This window comes from Macaca fascicularis, chromosome X, assembly GCF_037993035.2.
Source record: "Macaca fascicularis isolate 582-1 chromosome X, T2T-MFA8v1.1".
Classification (NCBI taxonomy): Eukaryota; Metazoa; Chordata; class Mammalia; order Primates; family Cercopithecidae; genus Macaca; species Macaca fascicularis.
In genome coordinates, this window is record NC_088395.1 from 83,441,678 (window position 1) to 83,468,859 (window position 27,182).

At 39.7% G+C, this 27,182-nt stretch overlaps 1 long non-coding RNA gene across 2 annotated transcripts in view; it reads right to left on the minus strand.

Moving 5' to 3' along the window:
- The window catches only part of LOC135969035 (uncharacterized), a 175,206-nt gene extending 148,950 nt beyond the window's left edge, over positions 1-26,256 (minus strand). The window contains exons 1-2 of one of the 2 annotated variants that reach the window (XR_010584087.2): positions 25,955-26,256; positions 13,085-13,186 (exon numbers count right to left, since the gene is read on the minus strand). This is a non-coding gene — a long non-coding RNA (uncharacterized lncRNA). The remainder of the gene's footprint in view (positions 1-13,084; positions 13,187-25,954) is intronic. The other variant, XR_010584088.2, reaches the window with a different exon arrangement.
- Positions 26,257-27,182: the final 926 nt, after the last annotated feature.

Here is a 27,182-nt window from a genome sequence, read left to right on the forward strand (position 1 = left end):
ATCGATGGTCATTTGGGTTGGTTCCAAGTCTTTTCTATTGTAAATAGTGCTGCAGTAAACAAACTTGTATGTGTCCTTACAGTAGAATGATTCATAATTTATTGAGTACATACCCAGTAATGGGATTGCTGGGTCAAATGGTATTTCTGGTTCTAGATCCTCAAGGAATTGCCACACTGTCTACCACAATGGTTAAACTAATTTACACTTCCACCAACAGAGTAAAAACCTTCCTATTTCTCCACATTTTCTCTAGCATCTGTTGTTTCCTGACTTTGTAATGATCGCCATTCTAACAGGCATGAGATGGTATCTCATTGTGGTTTTGATTTCCTTTTCTCTAATTACCAATGATGATGAGTTTTTTTCATATGTTTACTGGCTGCATAAATGTCTTCTTTTGAGAAGTGTCTGTTCATATCCTTCACCTACTTTTTGATGAGGTTGTCTTTTTCTTGTACATTTGTTTAAGTTCCTTATAGATTCTGGATATTACACCATTCTCAGATGGATTGCAAAAATATTCTCCCATTCTGTAGGTTGCCTCTTCACTCTGATGATAGCTTCTTTTGCTTTGCAGAAGCTCTTTAGTTTAATTAGATCCCATTTGTAAATTTTGGCTTTTGTTGCAATTGCTTTTGGTGTTTTAATCATGAAGTCTTTTCCCATGCCTATGTCCTGAATGGTATTGCCTAAGTTTTCTTCCAGGGATTTTATGGTTCTGGTTTTATGTTTAAGTCTTTAATCCATCTTGAGTTCATTTTATATAATGTATAAGGAAGGGGCCAGTTTCTGTTTCTGCATATGGCTAGCCAGTTTTCCCAGCACCATTTATTAAATAGGTAACCCTTTCCCCATTGCTTGTTTTTGTCAGGTTTGTCAAATATCAAATGGTTGTAGATGTTTTTTGTTATTTCTGAGGCCTCTCTTCTGTTCCATTAGTCTTTATATCTGATTGGTGCCAGTACCACACCTTTTTGGTTATTGTAGTCTGGTAGTGTTGCTTGAAATCAGGTAGCATGATGCCTCCAGCTTTGTTAATTTTGTTTAGAATTGTCTTGGCTATACGGGCTCTTTTTTTGGTTCCATATGAAATTTAAAATAGTTTTTCTAATTGTGTGAAGAAAGCCAATGGTAGATTGATGCGAATAGCATTGAATCTATAAATTACTTTGGGCAGTATGGCCATTTTCACATTATCAGTTCTTCCTATACATAAGCATGGAATGTTTTTTCATTTGTTTGTGTCCTCTCTTCTTTCCTTGTGCAGTGGTTTGTAGTTTTATTTGAACAGGTCCTTCACATTTTTTGTAAGTTTTATTCCTAGGTACTTTATTCTCTTTGTAGCAATTGTGAATGGGAGCTCACTCATGATTTGGCCCTCTTTTTGTCTAATATTGGTGTATAGGAATGCTTGTGATTTTTGCACATTGATTTTGTATCCTGAGACTTTGCTGAAGTTGCTTATCAGCTTAAGAAGTTTTTGGAGTGAGATGATGGGGTTTTCTACATATACAGTTATGTTATCTGCAAACAGAGACAATTTGACTTCTCTCTTTCTATTTCAATATGCTTTATTTCTTTCTCTTGCCTGATTGCCTTGGCCAGAACTTCCAATACTATGTTGAACAAGAATGGTGAGAGAGGGCATCATTGTCTTGTGCCAGATTTCACAGAAAATGCTTCCAACTTTTGCCCATTCAGTATGATATTGGCTATGTGTTTGTCATAAATAGCTTCCATTTTCTGCTACCTTTTGAATTTGGTTGCTCTTGCATCTCTAGTTCTTTTCATTGTGCTGCTAGGGTGTTGATTTTAGATTTTTCTAGCTTTCTATTGTGGGCATGAAGTGCTGCAAATTCCCTTAGCTATGTCCCGGAGATTACGGCATGTTGTCTCTTGGCTCATTGGTTTCAAAGAAGTTCTTTATTTCTGTTTTAATTTCATTATTTACTGAGTAGTCATGCAGGAGCAGGTTGTTCAACTTCCATGTAGTTGTGCAGTTTTTAGTGAGTTTCTTAATCCTGAGTTCTAATTTGATTGTACTGTGATCTCAGAGACCGTTTGTTATGATTTCCGTTCTTTTGTATTTGCTGAGGAGTGTTTTACTTCCAATTATGTGGTCAATTTTAGAATAAGTGCGATGTGGTCCTTAGAAGAATGTATATTCTGTTGATTTGGGGTGGAGAGCTCTGTAGATCTCTTTTGGGTCTGCTTGGTCCAGAGCTGAGTTCAAGACCTGAATCTCCTTGCTAATTTTATGTCTCTTTGATCTGTCTAATATTGACACTAGAGTGTTAAAGTCTCCAACAATTATTGTGTGGGAATCTAAGTCTCTTTGTAGGTCTCTAAGAACTTTTTTTCATGAATTTGGGTGCTCCTGTATTAGGTATATATATATATTTATATACATATATATATAACATATATATATATGTTAGCTCTTCTTATTGCATTGATCCTTTAACTATTATGTAATGCCCTTCTTTGTCTTTTTTTTATCTTTGTTGGTTTAAAGTTTGTTTTGTCAGAGACTAGGATTGCAACCCCTGCTTTTTTCTGCTTTCCATTTGCTTGGTAAATATTCCTCAATCCCTTTATTTTGAGCCTATGTGAGTGCACATGAGATTGTTCTCCTGAATACAGTACACCGTTGGGTCTTGACTCTATCCAATTTGCCAGTCTGTGTCTTTTAATTGGGGCATTTAGCTCATTTACATTTACGGTTAATATCGTTATGTGTGAATTTTCTCCTGTCTTCATGATAATAACTGGTTATTTTGCATATTAGCTGATGCAGTTTCTTCATAGTGTCGTTGGTCTTTATATTTTGGTGTGTTTTTGTAGTTGCTGGTACTGGTTTTTCCTTTCCATATTTAGTGCTTCCTTCAGGAGCTCTTGTAAGGCAGGCCTGATGGTGACAAAATCCCTCAGGGTTTGCTTGTCTGTAGAGGATTTTATTTCTCCTCCTCTTATGAAGCTTAGTTTGGCTGGATATGAAATCTTGGTTGAAAATTCTTTTGCTTAAGAATGTTGAATATTGGCCCCCACTCTCTTCTAGCTTGTAGGGTTTCTGCAGAGAGATCTGCTGTTAGTCTGTTGGACTTCCCTTTGTAGGTAATCTGACCTTTCTCTCTGGCTTCCCTTAACATTTTTTCCTTTGTTTCAATCTTGGAGAATCTGACTATTATGTGTCTTGGAGTTACTATTCTTGAAAAATATCTTTGTGGTGCTCTCTGTATTTCCTGAAATTGACTGTTTGCCTGTCTTGCTAAGTTGGGGAAGTTCTCTTGGAAAATATCTTGAAGTATATTTTCTAACTTGGTTTCATTCTCCCATCACTTTCAGGTACACCAATCAATTGTTAGTTTGGTCTTTTCACATCGTCTCATATTTCTTGAAGGCTTTGTTCATTCCATTTCATTCTTTTTTCTCTAATCTTGTCTTTACACTTTACATTGTTAAGTTGATCTTTAATCGCTGATATCCTTTCTTCCACTTGATTGATCCAGCTATTGATATTTGTGTATGCTTCACGAAGTTCTTGTGCTGTGTTTTTCAGCTCCATCAGGTCATTTATGTTCTTCTCTAAACTGGTTATTCCAGCTGGCAGTTCCTGTAACTTTTTATCAAGGTTCTTACCTTCCTTGCATTGTGTTAAAACATGCTACTTTAGCTCAGCGGAGTTTGTTATTACCCACCTTCTGAAGCCTACTTCTGTCAATTCATCAAACTCATTCTCCATTCAGTTTTGTGTTCTTGCTGGAGAGGAGTTGCAATCATTTGAAGGAAAAGAGGCATTCTTGTTTGGGGAATTTTCAGCATTTTTGTGCTGGGTTTTCCTCAGCTTCATGGGTTTATCTACCTTTAATCTTTGATGCCAATGTTCTTTGGATGGGGCTTTTGCATGGGGGTCCTTTGTGTTGATGTTGAGGTTATTAGTTTCTGTTTGTCAGTTTTCCTTCTAACAGTCAGGCCTCTCTTCTGCAGGTCTGCTGGAGTTTGCTGGAGGTCCACTCCAGACCCTGTTTGCTTGGGTATCCCTAGCAGAGGCTACAGAACAGCAAAGATTGCTGCCTGCTCCTTCTTCTAGAAGCTTCCTCCTGGACAGGCACCTGCCTGATGCCAGTTGGAGCTCTTCTGTATGAGGTGTCTGTCAACCCTTGCTGGGAGATGTCTTCCAGTCAGGAGGCACAGGGGTCAGGGACTCACTTGAGGAGGGAATCTGTCCCTTAGCAGAGCTCAAACATTGTGCTGAGAGATCCACTGTTCCCTTCAGAGCCAGCAGGCAGGAATGTTTAAGTCTGCTGAAGCTGTGCCCACAGCTGCACCTTCCCCTAGCTACTCTGTCCCAGGGAGACGGGAGTTTTATCTATAAGCCCCTGACTGAGGCTGTTGCATTTCTTTCAGAGATGCCTTGCCCAGTGAGGAGGACTCTAGAGAGGTGGTCTGCCCATGGCCCCTTTGCTGCACTGTGGTGAGTTCCAAACACTTAAGCCTTCTTAACACTGTTGGGGGAAAATCTCCTACTCAAGCCTAAGTAATGGTGGATGCCCCTCCCTCCACCAAGCTTGATTATTCCAGGTCGAGTTCAGACTGCTGTGCTGGCAGAGAGAATTTCAGGTCAGTGGTTCTTAGCTTGCTGGGCTCTGTGGGAGTGGGACCTGTTGAGCGAGACCACTTGGCTCCCTGGCTTCATCCCCCTTTCCATGGGAGTGAATGGTTCTGTCTCACTGAGGTTCCAAGTGCTGCTGGGGAAAAAAACAAACAAACAAAAAAACCTTCTGCAGCTAGCTCGGTGTCTGCCCAAACAGCCGCCCAGTTTTGTGCTTGAAACCCAGGGCCCTGGTGGTGTAGGCACATGAGGGGATCTTCCGGTCTGTGGGTTGCAAAAACCATGGGAAAAGCACCGTATCTCAACCAGACAGCACAGTGCCTCACACTTCCCTTGGCTTTGGGAGTGAGGTCCATGGCCCCCTTGTACTTCCCAGGTGAGATAATGCCCCACCCTGCTTCTGCTTACCCTGTGTGGACTGCACCCACTGCCTAACCAGTCCCAATGAGATGAACCTGGTACCTCAGTTGGAGATGCAGAAATCACCTCCTTCTGCATTGGTCTCACAGGGAGCTGCAGACTGGAGTTGTCCTGTTCAGTCATCTCGCCAGATCGCCCTTAAATTTCGTATAGAATCTAAGAAGTCCCCATAGAGCCAAGACAATCCTAAGCCAAAAATAAAATATAAATAAATAAATAAACCACAAAGCTGGAGGCATCACACTACCTGACTTCAAACTATACTACAAGACTACAGTAACCAAAACAGCATTGTACTGGTACCAAAACAGACATATAAACCAATGGAAGAGAACAGAGATCCCAGAAATAACACCACACTGCTACAACCATCTGATCTTCGACAAACATGACAAAAACAAGCAATGGGGATAGAATATCCTATTCAGTAAATGGTGCTGGGAAAACTGGCTAGCCATATTCAGAAAACAGAAACTGGACCCCTTACTTACACCTTATAGAAAAATTAGCTCAAGATGAATTAAAGACTTAAATGTAAAACCCAAAACCATAAAAACCCTAGAAGACAATCTAGGCAGTACCATATAAGGCACGCCAAAAGCAATGGCAACAAAAGCCAAAATTGAAAAATGGGACAAATGGGATCTAATTAAAGAGCTTCTGCACAGCAAAAGAAACTAGCATCACAGCCAAAAAACATGAAAAAAAAAAAAAAGCTTAACATCACTGATCATCAGAGAAATGCAAATCAAAATCACAATGATGTACCATCTCACTCCAGTTAGAATGGCGATTATTAAAAAGTTAGGAAACAAAAGATGTTGGCGAGGCTGTGGAGAAATTGGAGTGCTTTTACACTCTTGGTGGGAATATAAATTAGTTTAACCATTGTGGAAGACAGTGGGGGTGATTCCTCATGGATCTAGAACCAGAAATATTATTTGACCCAGCAATTCCATTACTGGGCGTATACCCAAAGGAATATAAATCATTCTACTATAAAGACACATAGACATGTGTGTATATTGCAGCACTATTTACAATAGCAAAGACATGGAACCAACCCAAATGCCCATCAATGTTAGATTGGATAAAGAAAATGTGGTACATATACACCATGGAATATTATGCAGCCATAAAAAAGAATGATATCATGCCCTTTGCAGGAACACGGATGATGCTGGAAGTCATCATCCTTAGCAAACTAACACAGGAACAGAAAACCAAATACTGCAATGTCTCACTCATAAGTGGGAGTTGAACATTGAGAACAATAGTCACAGAGAGGGGAATAACACACACCAGGGCCTATTAAGAGGTGGGAGGTGAGGGAAGGGATCTTAGAGGATGGGTCAATAGGTGCAGCAAACCACCATGACATACATATACCTATTTAGCAAGCGTGTACGTTCTGCATATGTATCCCATTTTTTAGAAGAAATTTTTTTAAAAAATTTCTTTCTCTGGTTATGATTGAAGAAGTGTCCTACAAAATGGACATATGTGTGTGCACTCATCCCCAAGCTGTTTGTCCCAATGCTCAGAGAGCTACTGAGAACCATGAGTAAGAAGTGATTGGGGGCCTAGAGACCTTGGGGAGGGAGACTTTATCAGAAGTGAAATTTTCATATAGCTAGAAGGCAGCAGGGAGACACCAGAAGCTTCACAACTCAGATGGCTTATTTGAAGACCCCATTCTGTCCTCATTCTCTTCTTAATTGTTTTCTCTCTGTCCATGTGTGTTTTCTGGAAAGTTGACATTCCAAGCCTAATCTCATGTGCAGCCAGGCTGGCAAGTAAAGCTGAGTTGCCAATTACTTTGCTTTTTTGTACTCCGCTTTCCCTGAGTGGCAATGAAAATAATAATCCTAGAGCCTTTCCTGACAAGTTCTGCAGGTAAGAGCTTGTTTTAGGTATAATCCTTCATGGGAGCCAAGAGCAGAGGAAAGAAGAATTGGGTCAATTAAAAAACCTCTAGAGCATCTTTCTGATTATGTGACTCAGTCATCTGTAGGCTTTTGCCATTGCTGTCAATTAATGTTGACACCAGGACCAAGTAGACTTTACCAGCTAGGACACAGCTGGATCACCCGTAGCACTAAGAAGAGGAGAAAACATCATTCCAGGTCCTACCAGAGCCCTCTACTTCTCCCTTTTGTTGTCCTGCCATCTGTTTAGAAGAGAAGCCTGAGACAATTTTACGTGTGTGTGTGTGTCCAGGGCATGCGGGTGTCGGGGGGAGGGTGTACGCACATGCGTGTGTGTGTTCCAACTTTCCAAGCAAGGGATCTCTTCTAACCTAGCCTAAGTTAGAATAGTGCTACAGGTCCTGGACCTTAGCCTCAGACAGCAGAGCCATTCTTCCTGTCTCTTACTTCCCACTATGTAACACTCAATGTTTGATATTGGTATTGGAGACCATGTGACTTTATCTTCCTTAAATGTGGTATTAATTTTCACCCGGAAAAATAAAGCGGTTAATGGAAATAGAGCACTTAAGGTAATAAAAGGGGGCATTTTGCCTTAGGGCAAAGCATAAGGATTTAATTTTCCCAGAATTCTCAATCTGATTCTGAGGTCAGCAATAACTAGTTTTGGGGCAGTACAAATACATAAGATGAAACCCCCAACCAGGGACCTGGAGCCAGAAGAACCCATTCAAGAGCATGGTGGCTTCAAATAGTCCATGTTTTGGAGGCCTTTTTAACAATGTGGCTGTAATCTACACAGTAACCAGACCAAGCAAGCCTGCTTTAGCAGATAACCTCAAAAGTGCAAAGATAATATTGAGATGTGGAGGAATATCAAGGGAGGCTCCACAAGAATGATGGAGTTTTGTTTTGTTGATCTATTCCTTACTTAGGTTAGGGAAAGAACAGATGTTTACAAAGGTGAATGGATGTGAGGGACACTATGAAGGCCTCCACCCGAACATCAGCCTCTTTGAGACGAGACCTTTCACTGTTAATGTTAATAATCCATTTCTTTGGTTTAAGCTGTGTGAATTCTCTGGGCTGCCCCTAGAAAAATAAGTATATTCAACCCTTGACAATAAATCCTAAGGAAGGTAGAGGAGGAGGACCAGTAGAGGGAGATTTGCCTTTGGAATGTGAAATAGTTCCTTCAAGTGAACCAAAGACTTATAGAGCAGGAGGTGACCTTAGAGATTTTTTAATTCACCTTGAAACTTAACAATAATAAACAGCTCCCTCAGACAAACAGAAATGAGAGGAAGAGTTTGAGCTGGGAATACAGAGAGGCTCTGGACTGTGTGGGAAAGTGGAACGAGGAAAATAATTTCACTTTTAGGAGGACTGGCATATGACCTTGAAGGGAAGACGCAAGATGGCATTGACAAAGATGAAGGAGCACAGGCAAAACTAAGCCAGTGCATATAGCATAAGTGTGTACATGTCTAATATTAAAACAGAATTTGCAATGAATTCCAAGGGTACAGAAAATTCTTTTGAAAGGCCAGACTTCTGCATGATGGTTTTCTTTGCTTTAAGTCTATCAGGCTAATTGTAATGGAATGTTTTAGTTAAAGCAAACACTCACTAGAACTCAAACCTAGTTATAACCTCCATTCAAATAAAAGTAAATAGAAATGGTCACAAATGTCTCTTTGTTTCTCCATTTGGAATATAAAGTATAGAATATATACTATTGAGATTTGTTGTGGACATATTTGCAGTGTTATATATTTGGAATACAAAATTGAGAATGTACACGTTTGAGGTTTGTTATGGGCTTGTTTGGAATGTTACCGGATGAAATACAACTCAGAAAACATGGTAAAAATTGCAGCAGCAAGCTTCGCTCCTGTTAAGTTTCTTTCCCTTATCCAAAGTCCTGTCATAAGCATAGGAGTGAGACAGTATTATTTAGGGGAAAATGGGAAGATGAGGAAATGGAGTTTTCAAAAGATTATTAGAAATGTATTCTTTTTTACTATTTGTTTGGAGGTTTTTGTTTTGTTTTAGATTTTGAAAGGGAAGTGAATGCACATGGTAAACAATTCTAACATATTCAAAAGGCTATATACAATTTGAAAGTCAGTTAACTTTGCTAGAAGAAAACACTGTTAAAAGTTCCTTGTGTTACCTTGTGATACCAGAGATAATCTACACTTACAAACACACACACACACACACACACACACGTAATTATAATTTTGGATTTATGAAACCTTTGTGAAGGCTTCTCTGCCTGTCAGGTTTGCTTCAGAGCAACACCTGATTCCCATGGCGTGGTCTTTACCATGTGGCCAAAATAATCTTCAAAGATTCAGCCAGGCCACCAGTCTCTACCTCTATGTTACGTACCCAGAAGCCAAGCCATAGTAAGTAGGGGTAAGTAGGGAGAGATCCTGGGAATTGTAACAATGTGTTGTTCTCTTAGGAAAAGTAGGATATTAATACCTACCTCAAAGGATTATTTTAAGCACTGAAAGAAATAATATGAATAAAGTGCTTTAAACAGTGCCTGGCATAGAGTAAGTGCTACATAAGTGTCAGCTGTTGTCATCATCACTATTATTGTTGCCATTGTGAAAGAGGACAGCTTAGGGCTTCCTGAAGCTATTCCCTATTTTCTCTGGGTTTTCTTCACAGGTTCCTCCAAAGATAGGAGTTGCTGTCACTACTCTTCCTCTGGACTATTTTCCCCAAAATATTCTAAACCTCAAGATCTAAACTGTGGAGACAGTTGGTAACCAAAATTGTACCTCAAAAGCTCTCCTAGACACATGGAAAACTTGTCTTCTCTGCCTCATGTTCGTCTCAAAGCATCAGTGATAAACTGTTTCATATGTTATTACTCACTACTGTTCTTGTAAAGATGATGGAAACACATGGACAGACCGCCAGCTCACCACACTTTCTGGAGAATTACTCAGCCCAGACATGTTGTTTTCATCTCCTTTGTGTGACTCAGTTCCTCTTCATTCCTACACCTCTCACCACTTCTGAGGAGTTGCATGTTTCCAGCTAGCCACAGACATTGAACTGCCTTATCTTGCTGGCTACATCTGCATGCACCTGGTGCCACTAGGACAGGCTGAACTACACATTCACAGATTAAACTCTCTAAGCAGCCCGAGTCTGCCATCTCATTCCCTTCGAAGCTCTTAGAGAAGGGGAAGCCAAGCTCACAGATATGCAGCACATCTTCTCTCACCTGTCTCTTTATTTGGGAGGGTGGGTGAATGACAACTAAGACAACTAGCATTTCCCTGCCAAGAAGTCTCATCACTGACATCTCTTCACTTCCTGGTTTCTGACAAACATAAATTGAACATTTGACTTCTGGTACAAATCTTTGTGCAATCACAGAGGGGCTTCCATGGGGATTAACCATAAAGCCCCACTTGCTTGACTAAATTCCAGTGACCTTTTCTACTTTCATTTATCCACATCCCTGGCCCAAGCAGGGTCTTTTCATCATCCAGAACAGCTCTACTTCTGAAATCTTAAATTCGTGTATCCTACTCTTCAGCTACTTTTATTTTCCAGTAAGGGCTTTTACTTCCTCACCCGTACTACTATTCTATGGTCTCTTGGTTTCTATCAGTTTATCAGTCCATCCTAATTATTTTTTCTGACTTGCCTGGGCTCTGTAATCTATTATTGCAACCATTTTCTTTTCTCTAGTTTTAACTTGCCACATTTTGACCTGGTACCATCTGAAAATTTATGGTTTCCTGCTTCAGGAGAGTTATTGGTGCCACATGATAACTTCTTCAAGAGTTCCTGGCCAACTTTCTCTTCCATCTCCTCCTATATATTCAGACATCTCTTTTCATCGATCACTGTCCTAACTTCGAATCTTCACTCCTTCCCTCTCCAATGGTTCTTTGTCCTCTGCACAATAATATGCTCAAACCTCCCATCATTTAAGAAACAGTCCCTCCACCTTATCTCTTTCTCTGTTTGTTGCCCTGTTTCTCCTTTTCTTTCTAACCAAGCCTTTTAAAAACAGTTTAAGAACAGTTTTAAAACTTTTTAAGAACAGTTTATATTCACCGTCTTCGCTTACTCTTTTCATTTTCACCCTTCAACACACTGAAATCTGTTTCTGTTTCTGGGGTAGATCCTCTCCTACCCCTGTTTGTACCTTTGTCATAATATGAATCACTCTACTGAATCACCACTAGACCTAAGTACCTCAAAATGTAGGATGTTGAATAACTTATCTATGTAGTCCCAGAGCCTAGCACAGTGCTTGATTGATAGGAGGTCCTCAATAAACAAATTATGTAACAAACACTTACTGGACACCTACTAGGAACCAAGCACTGCATTGGCTCTGTGAACTTGAATTCATCACAAAACCTATATTTAAGCAACTTTTTCTCACAGAACCTCTCTTTCCTTTGCGAATGTCAAGTCAATATATTTAATTAAGCCACACAACCCCTGCCCTGTGCCATTCCTTTACTCATAATGGTTATTCAACATTTGTTGAATGAATGCTTGATAGAACTCAGCAGACCCAAAAAGACTAATTGTGAAGGGTTGCTGTAGGAAATGGCCAGAGAGAAGCCTGTTCTGAAATCTGGTTCCTTAAGGAGGGCTTTTCAGGCTTTCAAAACCATTTCTGAGCAGTTCTCTAGAAATACATTCATTTGCAACTCTATCCCAACATGGCTGATAGTTTTTGGTAAGCCTGTTTACAACCTCTCCATTTCCTTTGTTTTCAACTTCTCTCCCCTCTCTCCAGTCTTTCCCCCTACACCTATTAGACTGGTGCAAATATCTCTCCTAGTCACAAATAAGGAAAGACCTAAATTAGAAACACTCTCTGGATCCCAAGGTTCCACATTACCTAATATCCTTCCTTTCTCCACTAATCTTCTGCAAGAATAGTCTGAACTTTCTAGTCCCATTTCCTTCTTCTGGTTGGTTCCCACACCAAGTAGTCAGAAAGGCTAGGATATGAATTAGAATGGTCAGGGAAGGGTTTCATGGACAAGTAAGGGCACAGGACACAGAAGAATTTTGTGAACAAAGTACAGAATATGGAAATGTATTGGGGAGGTATTAGGTTTTCCTATTTTATTTTTCATCTGTTTCATAATATTCTTTTTTTAAGTAGGTAACACATGTATACGATGCATAGTTCAAAAAATGGCAAGTGAAAGTAAGGGTTCTTCCCAATCCTACCAAGTTCCCTTTTCTAGAGGCAATTGCTGTTAAAAGTTTCTTATGTATCCTCCCAAAGATGCATTTATAAATATTTACATATATGGAGTGCCTATACAATATGGTAGAATACAATAAGAAGGGCAGTGTGAACTGACAAGCACAGAAGAGGCTTTGAAGAATTAGGGAATATCATCTTCCCTCCAACATACTCTTTCTCTTAAGTCCCTACCTCCATTAATAGCCTTTCCATCTTCCCAAGCTGACCCAGGCTCAAAGACTCTGAACATTGGCAGGAAACCTGTTACTGACCAGAGTCCCAATGGTTTTCTGTACATCACAATTAAGCCAGTTAACATTACCTCCATACCTGCCACTGCTATTTTCAATTTTATTTTGAAAATATAAGTCACATGTATCTACTCCTCACCTTTACTACCCCATCTTCCATTAGGCCTTCATGACTTCTTCAAAATTGGAATGCCTGTCTTCTTTATATGGTTTTTAGGTACATTTGGTAAAATTAAATAAGCATGGTAACAATTATCAGGCTCATCCAATATTTGTTCCTTTGTCCTCTCCCCAATATCTCCCAGCCACCCTACCACTCCACCACCCCATCAACCTTAATCCACTCCCCATATTACGTACTTGGTTTATCAAAACAATGTCAAATTCTTGAAATTTTTCTGTATCTATCCTATATTGATCCCAAGATCAGAGCTTCAGAATATGAAAACTTACCTGAAGGAAAGGCACTAGGAAATTCCAAATACAGTTGTCCCAAAGGAAAACCACTCAGTACCTCTCAAAGGCATTGCCTTTGTGGTATAGGGTAATATCATTGACATTTAGAAACAAAAAAGGTTATGATCTAACCTGCATTTTTCCCCTAGAAAAACACTACCTATTCATGACTCAGTTTGAATTCCACCTTCTTCTTGAAGTCTTCCAAGATTCTGCCCATGTTAACTCTTTCCACCCAAGTCTTAATGAACCTTACCTTTCTCTGTATTACAAAAGGTGGAGGAAGAGAGGGAGGAGAGGGGAGATAAAGGAAGACATGGGATGGAGAGTGAGAAAGTGATACCCAAATCCTCGTTCTGACAAAACTCATTGTCCCACTCCTAAAATATGCCCAACTGAGTAATGTTAAAGTGATGGTTACCAAGCAGCAGGTAAGGGTATCCTCTAGACCCCCTAGTTCCTGGTTAACAATTAAAGACATGTAAAATAAAATATACTTTACTCTTGAATAAACTTATTTATTTTCATGTTGATTTACTTTTGTACATATGATTTTGGCATATTTTAATTTCCATTATCTGTATCATAATCTGATTCATTTCAATTAAATCATGAACATTTTCCCATGTCATTAAGTTTTCTTTAAAATATTTTTAATAGTTTTGTAAGTCTCTCATCTTGTTTCCATCTGTAATATATTTGTTCCCCTATTTTGGGGCATTTTTCTTTTTATTCTCATTTTTGTTTTTACAAATAATGTTATTTGAAGGTATGTAAATCTTTACGTGAATCTCTATTTATCTGAATCTCTATGCTTAGAAATGTTGATAGATAACATCAAACTACTTCCAAAAATGATGTACCAATCTAATCCACTGGCACTGTACAAGAATGACCACCTCATTGTACTCTCACCAGCATAGACTATTATTTTTTCTATTTTTTTCTAATTTGATAAGTGACAAAAATGACATGCCATTATTAGTTTTTCTTTTCCTTTTTTGGGGGGGAGGGGGGATGGAATCTCACTCTGTCACCCAGGCTAGAGTGCCATGGCATGATCTTGGCTCACTGCAACCCCCCGCCTCCCGGGTTCAAGCTATTATCCTGCCTAAGCCTTCTGAGCAGCTGGGATTACAGGTGCCCACCACCATGTCCGGTTAACTTTTTTATTTTTAGTAGAGACAGGTTTTCGCCATGTTGGCCAGGCTGGTCTGGAACCTCTGATCTCAGGCTATCTGCCCGCCTCGGCCTCCCAAAGTGCTGGGATTACAGGCATGAGACACTGCGCCCAGACAAGAGTTTTTCAATAATGTTAATATACATGGTTCGTTTTTCCTGTTCTGTTAATAACTTATACTCCTCCTTTGCCCATTTTTATTGAGATCTTCCTGTTTTTCTTATTAATTGCATGTATTTTGATATAATCAGCATGTTAGATAATAGTTATTATATGCAGTTGATTCTTATTATTCACAGTTGCTATGTTTTATAAAGCCACTACAAACACTGAATTAATGAATATTGAACCACTGCTCCTGGAGAAATCCATAGTTAGGCTCCTGTGAGCCTCTGGTCACATTTTCATCAACCCATCAAAACACAATCTTTGTTTATGTGTGTTTCTGTTTAAAGACACCTTATTTAAGCCACACACAAAAACACAAATATTGCATGTTCTTACTCATATGTGGAAGCTAAAAAAAGAACTCGTGGAGATACAGAGTAGAATGACAGTTACCAGAGGCTGGAAAGGGTAGTAGGAAGTCAGGAGATAGAGATGGGTTGGTTAATAGATACAAAAATACAGTTAGATAGAAGGAATAAGAGCTAGTGTTCAGTAGCACAATAGGGTGCCTACGGTGAACAATAATTTATTGTATATTTCAAAATAACTGAAACAGTGAAATTGGAATGTTCCTAACACAAAGAAATAATAAATTACTGAGGATATGGATTCCCTAATTACCCTTTTTTGATCATTACATGTCACATGCTTGTGTTAAAACATCACATGTACCCCCAAAATATGTACAACCATTATGCCATCTATGGTCATGGTTTTATATATTTCCTCCTTGGCTATTGATTCTCAAATGTGTGCATCCAGATGGGATAGTTCTCTGGAGTTTCAGCCTTCCCTAGATCTCTCCAAGTGGATTTTCCACAGGAACCTCAAACTCTACTTGACTGAAATAAAACTATTCTTCCCATTTTCACAAATGAAGAATCTGAGGCTCAACGAAGTTAAAGAATTTCCCCTGGGTCCCAGTAGAGAAATTAAACCCAATCTGTCTGACTCTGAAGCGTATGCTCTTTCCATTTTTGTTATACTGCCTTTTATAATATTAAAGAGAAAAAAAAACCCAGAACATTACATATATATCTTGTAGCTCTGAAACAGAGTAGCAAGTTTTACTGCGGAATTGATCCTTCCTGCTCTAAGAAGCTTGAATCCTGAATGTTCTAGATTACATTTTAAAAAGTAAATCCCTTGAAAATTGGGGGCAAAAATTATTAAGTGGAAGAAGCTGGAGAAGTCCCTTCCACTCTCTGGATCACATTTTCCTTGATATTTAAAAAAAGATCTCTACATTCTTTTACAGCTGTGCCATTATGAGAGTCTATGGAAGACAGAGCTCTGTATAAGGTACAGACATTATGAATAAATGCTCATGCCATTCAGCCTGTGTAATAGCTCAGCTGCATTCCAACACCATTCTCCAGGACCCGCTGGACTAAAGGCTGATCATATATCTTCATGATATTCTCATCTACTCCAGGCACCCAGCCCAGCATGATGCACTTGTCCACACAGCCCTGACTCACCTCTGGCAATACCAGCTCTTTATTCAACTGGAGAAGTAATCAGGTAAAAGTGGAAACTCTATGACATATTTCCCCACACAGGGTTCTGATATGTGCCCCCCAAAGTCACTTACTAGCTGCATGACCTTGGACTTGTCACTTAATCTCTCTGACCCTCAGTTTTCTCATCTACAAAAGAATTAAGAAATAATGCATGTAAGAGCACCAGGCATATACTAGGTACTTAATAAATGTTCTCTTCCTTCAATGTCATCCTTTAATGGGCCATGACAGGGTTTCCTTGGATTCACCAGCTACTATCAAGGTCTAACCTGTACATTTTTTTGATCATCGCCCCCAGTATTAACCAAAGAACATTTAGCCAGGTGTGGTGGCATGTGCCTGTAGTCCCAGCTACTCAGGAGGCTGAGACATGATAGCTTGAGCCCAGGAGTTCAAGGCTGCACTGAGCTATAATTACACCACGACTGCACTCCAGCCTGGGGAATGGAGCAAGATCTCAAAAGCAAAAACAAAAACAAAAACAAAACCCGAAGAAATGCCACTCATGGTGATTCTTAATTTACTTAACTGTAGCAATTCAGGCTGCATTTGAGTTCTTATAGCAAACTTAAAATCATAACACGTAGTCAGCGAGCATCTGCTTAAATGCTTCCTGTGACAGGGAACTTAATCCCTTCTACCACTGCCCATTTCATCTTCAATCAGCTCTGCTGTAACTTCCACCCAATAATCTTAATTTTGTCTCTTGGAGTCAAACCTTACAAATAAAATTCCCTTTCTCATGACAACACTGTAGAAACTGGAAGACAGTAGCCATGCCCCCACTCCAGACTCAAGGCTTCTCTTCAAATCTCTATTTTGTATGTGTTCCTCTTTGAAAGATAACTGCCATATCTGAGCAAAATACTTGAGGTATGGTTTTACAAACTCAGCAACAAAGGAAATAATCACCTCCTGCATTCTAGATACTATACTACTATTAATGCAGCCTCAATTTCCATTAACTTTTTTGGCAGCCACATTAAACATAGACCCATCCTGTAGAGTTGCTATTTTTTTAATTTTTAATTTGTTTTATGAAACTGGTGCAAGATATCATATTTTTTATCAAATTTATTTTGTTATTTTTGGACCATCTTTGCAATTTAGTACATTCTTGGATTCCTGGTTCTATCATCCATCATATATATTTACCCTCCCTTTACAGTTCTCTCTTAACACTTGATGAGTATACTGTTATTGCATCTCCATCCAAGCCATTAATTAAAATGTTGAAACCAAGGTGAAGTCAGGTACAGAGCCCTACAACTCACCACCAATGACTTCGCTTTGCAGTAGTGAAGCAAAATTTTCTCCTACCTCAGTATACCTGACAGACCTTTCCACCATCGATTTACATTAATCACAATAGCTCACAAAACACCAGAGATACCCAAGGAGTGACAGGACTCCTTAGAAGAAAATTCAATAAAGGGAAAAGCCTGTGTGGTTTGGAGAAACCTTTATCCAAGTGATTCTGATAAATCTCTCAGAGAATGTGCCCTCATCTCTTGCCCTTTTTAAGAATTCCTACCTCAGGGAAGCATAGAATAAATAATTAGCAACTTTTGAAAATGGTTTCTTCATCTGTATGTTGGAGCTAATAATATAGAGCTCCTAGGGCTGTTATGAGGACTAAATGACTAATACATATAAAGTACTTAGCACAATGCCTGGTATGTAATAAGTGCTCAACATAAGTAGTACTTAAAAAACCTTTCAGACTCCAACTAAAGGAATAATCTTCTAGCTTATGTTTCCTCCATCTTGTTCACCAGGGTGTCATAAAAATGAACATTTTTGTCATGTTCCTTTCTGCAATATAAATAAACTATCATCATTACCTCCCGCATCTATTTGTTAAATGACTGTATGCAAAAAGGCCACATTTCCCAGCCCACAAATCTGAGTACAGGACACAGTCCCTGAGGGGCTATAATAGCCACAAATATATTAAAATTTAATATTTTCAAGCTGAGGCTCTACCGTATTGTCTGACTCCCATCCACCCACTACCACCCCAACTATGAATGGCAGAATCAAGACCTCCACATTCTTGAAGGCCCACATCATTTCCCTTCCTGTTGCGACGTTACCTGATCCTGCTGTTTTCAGTAATGGTGACAGAATCCAGGTAAGGTAATCCAGATTGGCCATGCAATAAGATAATTCCAAGATGTCTATGGCTGCAGGACAGATTGTGATACTCCACTCTGTTCATAAACATATCTCTCTGTTCACACTTATATTGTGATATCCCCACCTCCCAACCCCCACCTTGGGTCACTGTGGGTTGCATGTCATATCTCAGGACTTCTGGTAATCAAAAGTGGATGCTAAAGTAGGACAAGGGCTGAATCTGGAGTCAGAGAAATCTATGAGTCTGTAACATTGGAAAACATTGTATGCTATGGCTTTTTGTATTATTATAAAAATAAAAATTTCCCACATCTATATTGTGCTTTGTGGTTTATAAAATACTTCAATGAGCACTTTTCTCCTTTGCTCATCAGAACAGTTAGGTAGCTTCATTTGAGGGAAACAGTGCTGAAAAATTAAACAGAAATTATCTTCATCAAACTTAAATATGTATTATTCCTCCACAGATATACAATAATCATTTCTGTCACAGCTCCCAGCGTGAGTGACACAGAAGATGGGTAATTTCTGCATTTTCAATGGAGGTACCGGGCTCATCTCAATGGGGCATGATGGACACCTGATGCTGGTCTATGGATGCAGCCCGAACAGTGAGAGCTGAAGCAGGGTGAGGCATCGCCTCACCTGGGAAGCACAAGGGAGAAGGGCATTCCTTTTCCTAGCCAAGGGAAATTGAGACACACAACACCTGGAAAATCGAGTAACTCCCACCCTACTACTGCGCTTTACCAAGGGTCTTAGAAAATGGTACACCAGGAGATTATATCCCACACCTGGCCTGGAGGGTCCCATGCCCACGGAGCCTCCCTCATTGCTAGCACAGCAGTTGGAGATCTAACTGCAAGGCAGCAGCAAGGCTGGGGGAGGGGCGCCCGCCATTGCTGAGGCTTAAGTAGATAAACACAGCCACCAGGAAGCTCGAATTGGGTGGAGTCCACAACAGCTCAAGGAGGCCTGCCTGCCTCTGTAGTCTCCATCTCTGGGGACAGGGCATAACTAAACAAAAAGCAGTAGAAATCTCTGCAGATGTAAAAGTCCCTGTCTGACAGCTTTGAAGAGAGCTGTGGTTCTCCCAGCACAGAGGTTGAGATCTGAGAATGGACAGACTGCCTGCTCAAGTGGGTCCCTGACCCCTGAGTAGCCTAACTGGGAGACAACCCCCACTAGGTGCAGAATGACACATCACACCTCACATGTCTGGGTACGCCCTGAGATGAAGCTTCCAGAGCAAGAATCAGACAGCAACACTTACTGTTCAGCAATATTCTATCTTCTGTAGCCTCCGCCATGGATACCCAGGCAAACAGGGTCTGGAGTGGACCTCAAGCAAACTCCAACACACCTGCAGCTGAGGGTCCTGACTGTTAGAAGGAAAACTAACAAACAGAAAGGACTCCCACACCAAAACCCCATCAGTATATCACCATCATCAAAGACCAAAGGCAGATAAAACCACAAAGATGGGGAAAAGGCAGTGCAGAAAAGCCAGAAATTCAAAAAATCAGAGCACATATTCCCCTCCAAAGGAACACAGCTCATTGCCAGAAATGGAACAAAGCTGAACAGGGAATGACGTTGACGAGTTGAGAGAAGAAGGCTTCGGTGGATCAAACTTCTCAGAGCTAAAGGAGGACTACGTAACCAGTGCAAAGAAATAAAAAATCTTGAAAAAAGAATGGATGAATGCATAACTAGAATAATCAATGCAGAGAAGACCTTAAAAGAACTAATAGAGATGATAACCATGACACGAGAACTATGTGAAAAATGCACAAGCCTCAGTAACCGACTCTATCAACTGGAAGAAAGATTATCAGTGATTGAAGATCAAATGAATGAAATGAAGCGAGAGAGAAATGTAGAGAAAAAAGAGTAAAAAGAAAGGAACTAAGCCTCCAAGAAATATAGGATTATGTGAAAAGACCAAATCTACATCTGATTGGTGTGCCTGAAACTGACAGGGAATATGGAACAAAGCTGGAAAATACTCTGCAGGATATCATCCAGGAGAACTTCCCCAACCTAGAAAGGCAGGCCAACATTCAAATTCAGGAAATACAGAGAATGCCAAAAAGATACTCCTCGAGAAGAGCAACTCCAAGACACATAATTGTCATATTCACCAAGTAGAAATGAAGGAAAAAATGTTAAGGGCAGTAAGAGAGAAATGTCGGGTTACCCATAAAGGGAAGCCCGTCAGACTAATAGCAGATCTCTCGGCAGAAACTCTCCAAGCCAGAAGAGAGTGGGGGCCAATATTCAACATTCTTAAAGAAAAGAATTTTCAACCTAGAATTCCATATCCAGCCAAACTAAGTTTCATAAGTCAAGGAGAAATAAAATCCTTTACAGACAGGCAAATGCTTAGAGATTTTGTCACCACCGGGCCTGCCCTACAAGAGATCCTGAAGGAAGCACTAAACATGGAAAGGAACAACCGGGACCAGCCATTGCAAAAACATGCCAAAATGAAAAGTCCATCGATGCTAGGAAGAAAATGCATCAACTAATGAGCAAAATTACTAGCTAATATCATAATGACAGGATCAAGTTCACACACACCAATATTAACCTTAAATGTAAATGGACTAAATGGTCCAATTAAAAGACACAGACTGGCAAATCGGATAAAGAGTCAAGACCCATCAGTTTGCTGTATTCAGGAGACCCATCTCACATACAGACACACACATAGGCTCAAAATAAAGGGATGGAGGAAGATCTACCAAGCAAATGGAAAACAAAAATAAAAGAAGCAGGAGTTGCAATCCTAGTCTCTGAAAAAACAGACTTTAAACCATCAAAGATCAAAAGAGACAAAGAAGGCCATTACATAATGGTAATGGGATCAATTCATCAGGAAGAGCTAACTATCCTAAATACATATGCACCCAAAAAAAGGAGCACCCAGATTCATAAAGCAAGTCCTTAGAGACTTACAAAGAAACGTAGATTCCCATACAATATTAACGGGAGATTTTAATACCCCACTGTCAACATTAGACACATCAATGAGACAGAAAGTTAACAAGGATATCCAGGAATTGAACTCAACTCTGCACCAAGCAGACCTAATAGACATCTATAGAACTCTCCACCCCAAATCAACAGAATATACATTCTTCTCTGCACCACATTGTGCTTATTCCAAAAATGAACACATAGTTGGAAATAAAGCATTCCTCAGCAAATGTAAAAGAACAGAAATTATAACAAACTGTCTCTCAGACCACAGTGCAATCAAACTAAAACTCAGGACTAAGAAAATCAATCAAAACCGTTCAACTACATGGAAACTGAACAACCTGCTCCTGAATGACTACTGGGTACATAACGAAATGAAGGCAGAAATAAAGATGTTCTTTGAAACCAATGAGAACAAAGATACAACATAGCAGAATCTCTGGGACACATTTAAAGCAGTGTGTAGAGGGAAATTTATAGCACTAAATGCCCACAAGAGAAAGCTGGAAAGATCTAAAATTGACACCCTAACATCACAATTAAAAGAACTAGAGAAGCAAGAGCAAACACATTCAAAAGCCAGCAGAAGGCAAAAAATAACTAAGATCAGAGCAGAACTGAAGGAGATAGAGACACAAAAAACCCTCCAAAAAATCAATGAATCCAGGAGATGGTTTTTTGAAAAGATCAACAAAATTGATAGACTGCTAGTAAGACTAATAAAGAAGAAAAGAGAGAAGAATCAAATAGATGCAATAAAAAATGAGAAAGGGGATATCACCACCACTCCCACAGAAATAAAATCTACCATCAGAGAATACTAGAAACACCTCTAAGCAAATAAACTTGAAAATCTGGAAGATATGGATAATTTACTGGACACTTACACTCTCCCAAGACTAAACCAGGAAGAAGTTGAATCCCTGAATAGACTAATAGCAGGCTCTGAAATTGAGGCAATAATAAATAGCCTACCAACCAAAAAAAGTCCAGGACCAGACAGATTCACAGCCGAATTCTACCAGAGGTACAAGGAGGAGCTGGTACCATTCCTTCTGAAACTATTCCAATGAATAGAAAAAGAGGGAATCCTCCCTAACTCATTTTGTGGGGCCAACATCATCTTTATACCAAAGCCTGGCAGAGACACAACAAAAAAAGATAATTTTAGACCAATATCCCTGATGAACATCGATGCAAAAATCCTCAATAAAACACTGGCAAACCGAATCCAGCAACACATCAAAAAGCTTATCCACCATGATCAAGTGGGCTTCATTCCTGGGATGCAAGACTGGATCAACATACACAAATCAAAAAACGTAATCCAGCATATAAACAGAACCAAAGACAGAAACCACATGATTATCTCAATAGATGCAGAAAAGGCCTTTGACAAAATTCAACAGCCTTGATGCTAAAAAATCTCAATAAATTCGATATTGATGGAACGTATCTCAAAACAATAAGAGCTATTTATGACAACCCCACAGCCAATATCATACAGAATGGGCAAGAACTGGAAGCATTCTCTTTGAAAACTGGCACAAGACAGGGATGCCCTCTCTCACCACTCCTATTCAACATAGTGTTGGAAGTTCTGGCTAGGGCAATCAGGCAAGAGAAAGGAAAAGAAGAAGTCATATTGTCCCTGTTTGCAGATGACATGATTGTATACTTAAAAAACCCCATTGTCTCAGCCCAAAATCTCCTTAAGCTGATAAGCAACTTCAGCAAAGTCTCAGGATACAAAATTAATGTGCAAAAATCACAAGCATTCCTATACACCAATAACAGACAAACAGAGAGCCAAATCATGAATGAACTCCCATTCACAATAGCTTCAAAGAGAATAAAATACCTAGGAACCCAATATACAAGGGATACAAAGGACCTCTTCAAGGAGAACTACAAACCACTGCTCAGTGAAATAAAAGAGGACACAAACAAATGGAAGAACATACCATGCTCATGGATAGGAAGAATCAATATTGTGAAAATGGCCATACTGCCCAAGGTAATTTTTAGATTCAATGCCATTCCCATCCAGCTACCAATGAGTTTCTTCACAGAATTGGAAAAAACTGCTTTAAAGTTCATATGGAATCAAAAAAGACCCTGGATTGCCAAGACAATCCTAAGCCAAAAGAACAAAGCTGGAGGCATCACGATACCTGACTTCAAACTATACTACAAGGCTACAGTAACCAAAACAGCATGGTACTGGTACCAAAACAGATACAGACTAATGGAACAGAACAGGGCCCTCAGAAGTAATACCACACATCTACAGCCATCTGATCTTTGACAAACCTGACAAAAACAAGAAATGGGAAAAAGATTCACTATTTAATCAATGGTGCTGGGAAAATTGCCTAGCCTTAAGTAGAAAGCTGAAACTGGATCCTTTCCTTACTCCTTATATGAAAATTAATTCAAGATAGATTAGAGACTTAAATGTTAGACCTAAAACCATAAAAACCCTAGAAGAAAACCTAGGTAATACCATTCAGGACATAGGCATGGGCAAGGACTTCATGTCTAAAACACCAAAATCAATGGCAACAAAAGCCAAAATTGACAAATGGAATCTAATTAAACTAAAGAGCTTCTGCACAGCAAAAGAAACTACCATCAGAGTGAACAGCTAGCCTATAGAATGGGAGAAAATGTTTGCAATCTACTCATCTGACAAAGGGCTAATATCCAGAACCTATAAAGAACTCAAGCAAATTTACAAGATAAAAGCAAGGAACCCCATCAAAAAGTGGGCAAAGGATATGAACAGACACTTCTCAAAAGAAGACATTCATACAGCCAGCAGACACATGAAAAAATGCTCATCATCACTGGCCATTAGAAAAATGCAAATCAAAACCACAATGAGATACCATCTCAAACAAGTTAGAATGGCAATCATTAAAAAATCAGGAAACAACGGGTGCTGGAGAGGATGTGGAGAAATAGGAACATTTTTACATTGTTGGTGCAACTGTAAACGAGTTCAACCATTGTGGAAAACAGTGTGGCGATTCCTCAAGGATCTAGAACTAGAAATACCATTTGACCCAGCCATCCCATTACTGGGTATATACCCAAAGGATTATAAATCATGCTGCTATAAAGACACATGCACACGTGTGTTTATTGCGGCACTATTCACAATAGCAAAGACTTGGAATCAACCCAAATGTCCATCAGTGACAGACTGGATTAAGAAAATATGGCAAATATACACCATGGAATTTTATGCAGTCATAAAAAAGGATGAGTTTGTGTCCTTTGTAGGAACATGGATGCAGCTGGAGACCATCATTCTCAGCAAACTCTTGCAAGAACAGAAAACTAAACACCGCATGTTCTCACTTATAGGTGGGAATTGAACAATGAGATCACTTGGACACACGACGGGGAACATCACACACTGGAGCCTGTTGTAGAGAGGGGACAGGTGGGAAGGATAGCATTAGGAGATATACCTAATGTAAATGACGAGTTAATGGGTACAGCACACCAACATGGCACATGTATACATATGTAAGAAACCTGCACGTTGTGCACATGTACCCTAGAACTTAAAGTATAATAATTTAAATAATTGAAATATAATAATAATAATTATCTCTGTCACACAATCTAGTTTGATCCAAAAAAAAAGTTAAATAACGGCTACTTTGCACCACAAGGCATGAAACGCTAAGCTTCTTATCTTTTAGGACAGATAATATTAACTTTATTTTACAAGTAAGGGAACCAAGTCTCTATGAGGTTAATTTACTCAAAGTCCACATAACAAATAGTAGAACTAGGAGTCAAAGCTGCTCTAATCTGACTCCAAATCTTCTGCTTTGTTTTCTACCTCAGCATTTCGAAGTGCCATTCGACTGCCTTGATTAAAATGCCTGACATCCTCCCTGTCCGGAAACAGGCAATGGCTAACTAAAGCCACTAACTCACAAGTTCCTAAGCCAAGTTATCTCACAAAAGAATAAGTTTCTTTTCCAAGCAGCCAAGTTTCTATGCCATGCTAAAGTCCTTTCTTTTTAACCTTTCAGGTATACAGCCATAGAGCCTCATCCATCTGCAGAATAGATGTTGACACATATTGCAGCAAACAGAGCTCCAACCCCACCTTCAATCTTGTAGCATTATCTCAGTCGTTATCAAAGCATCTGGCCCAGTGTCTCACTGCAGAGATTGTGCACAAATTAGAAATGCTGCAATCTATGAAAATTCATTCTTCATTCTCCATGTTTTTCAGCCCCTACCCTTCACATTGCAGTCCCAGCAAAGGACAGAAAGGCAACCACATGGGAGAAATCCAGATAACGTAGGCCAATTTCTACCTCAGCCCACAAACAACAAGGAAATAGATAGCCAGTCTTGCAGATGAGAGATTAGATACTGTTCTAAGTATGAGAGATTAGATACTGTTCTACCACTTTCTTTACACAGCTCTCTAAAACATCGCAAGGTATGCTCCTCAACTCAATTCTAATTAGCTGAGTCATTCACTTCATGCCGTACCTATTATAATTAGCTCTTTTCTTCAAGATTTACCAATCCCTCCTTCTACCCTAAATAGCATCCCTAAACAGATACACAGTGTTATGACCTGCTACAGTTAAAAAGATGGAAAAGTTGTCATTCGTGGTTTGGTATTCCACTAACTTTGGCCTGATGTGAGACCAGACACAAAGAATGCCTTCAGGAGCTGGCATGCGGAGCCAAGAATCATTGGGGCCACATACAACCTAGTCTCAGCTCCAGCCAGATGAAACTACTGGATGCTGTGAGGTCACATACTGCTTCCCAGACAAACCAAGGCAAAGCCCTAAACTCTGCATTACCTCCTCAAAATGGCCTCTCATCTCTAAAAAAAGAAAAAGAAAGAAAAAAACGTTGTCCAACTTTGGGTGCAACTAGCCTCTTTTGTATCTCCCCTCAACCAACCCTGACCCTGTATTTCCCTGTCTTCTTATTTGATCTGTTTTCTATTTTGGTTCTCAGCTGAGTATCAACTTCTGTTAAGTACCTGATTCTTTGCTTTGGCTTGGATCAGCATAGTCTTCAGCCATCTTCCTGGGTTTACTGACCACAGGCTCGAGTTCTGCAGAACTGGTTTAAACTGGTCAAAATAGATTTGTACTGACCAGAACTGAGTTTCTTCATCAAAAAATATTTGAACTGATCAAGACCAACTTCTGACCATTTTAAACCCATTTGGGCCATTTTACATTACTAATGCAGGAGCAAGCCACTGAGGGAATCAGGACAAATCAGGAATGAGATGAAGCAGCTTCAATCTGCTTAGAAGACCAGTTGGGGGAGAAAAAGGACCTGATGCTAAGGATCATACCATTTGTGGTGGTGGTGCTGGAGGGGGGATAAGAAAGTCCAAGAGGTAAGATCAAACTACTGTGGACCCCAGGGGAAGAGCTAAAATAAACTGATGCTCAGTAACGCAGGATCAAATCACTGGTGTGAGACAGGAGGAGGAAATATGCTGATGCTCTCCAGACAGAATCAGACCACTGAGATGCATAGATTGTTGAATGGAGATGCTTTTCTATAAGGTGCCATCAAACCACTCTGGGAGAGGGAAGGAAAAGAAGAGGAAGATGAAGATTGTAAAGGGTCTAGTAATCTGTAAGACAGAGTCAGACCCCTGTAGAGGATTGATGATAAGGGATGCTGTTTTAAGTAGCAGGACCAAACCACTGTGAAAGAGAGGGGAGAAAAAGAAGCTGAAATTTCTTAAAGCAAGCATAAATTCTTTATAGGAAAATAAACAAGAATATGGTGTTCTGTAAAACAGAATCAAATCCTGCTTTTATATTTAATAAAGGGTATTTATATATATTATTATTATTATCATTTACTCTGCCCTCTGATGGTTAGGTCAAACCATGTTCCCACAAAGGCTTGTGCAGTAATTCTCAGCTGCCCCTAATGGTTGCTAGGCAACAGTGTGGCAGCTGCTGGACGAACGTTGCCCTTTTGACATTAACCCCCGGGTTTCTGGAAGGGAAATAAGATGTACATAAATGAAAACAATGGAGAACAAAGTGAGATGATAACATCAAATGTTAGGTGGGGAGGAGTGGAAGACAAATTCACAGATCTTCAAAAATAAAAGGGAGTCAGTAAAGTAATTGGTGAATGATGGCTATGTGGAAGAAGCAACACTTTGACAAAAGTACTGTCCTATAGACTTAGAAAACATCAAGTCCAGTTCTACATAAGACTTCTGAGTCCTCTTA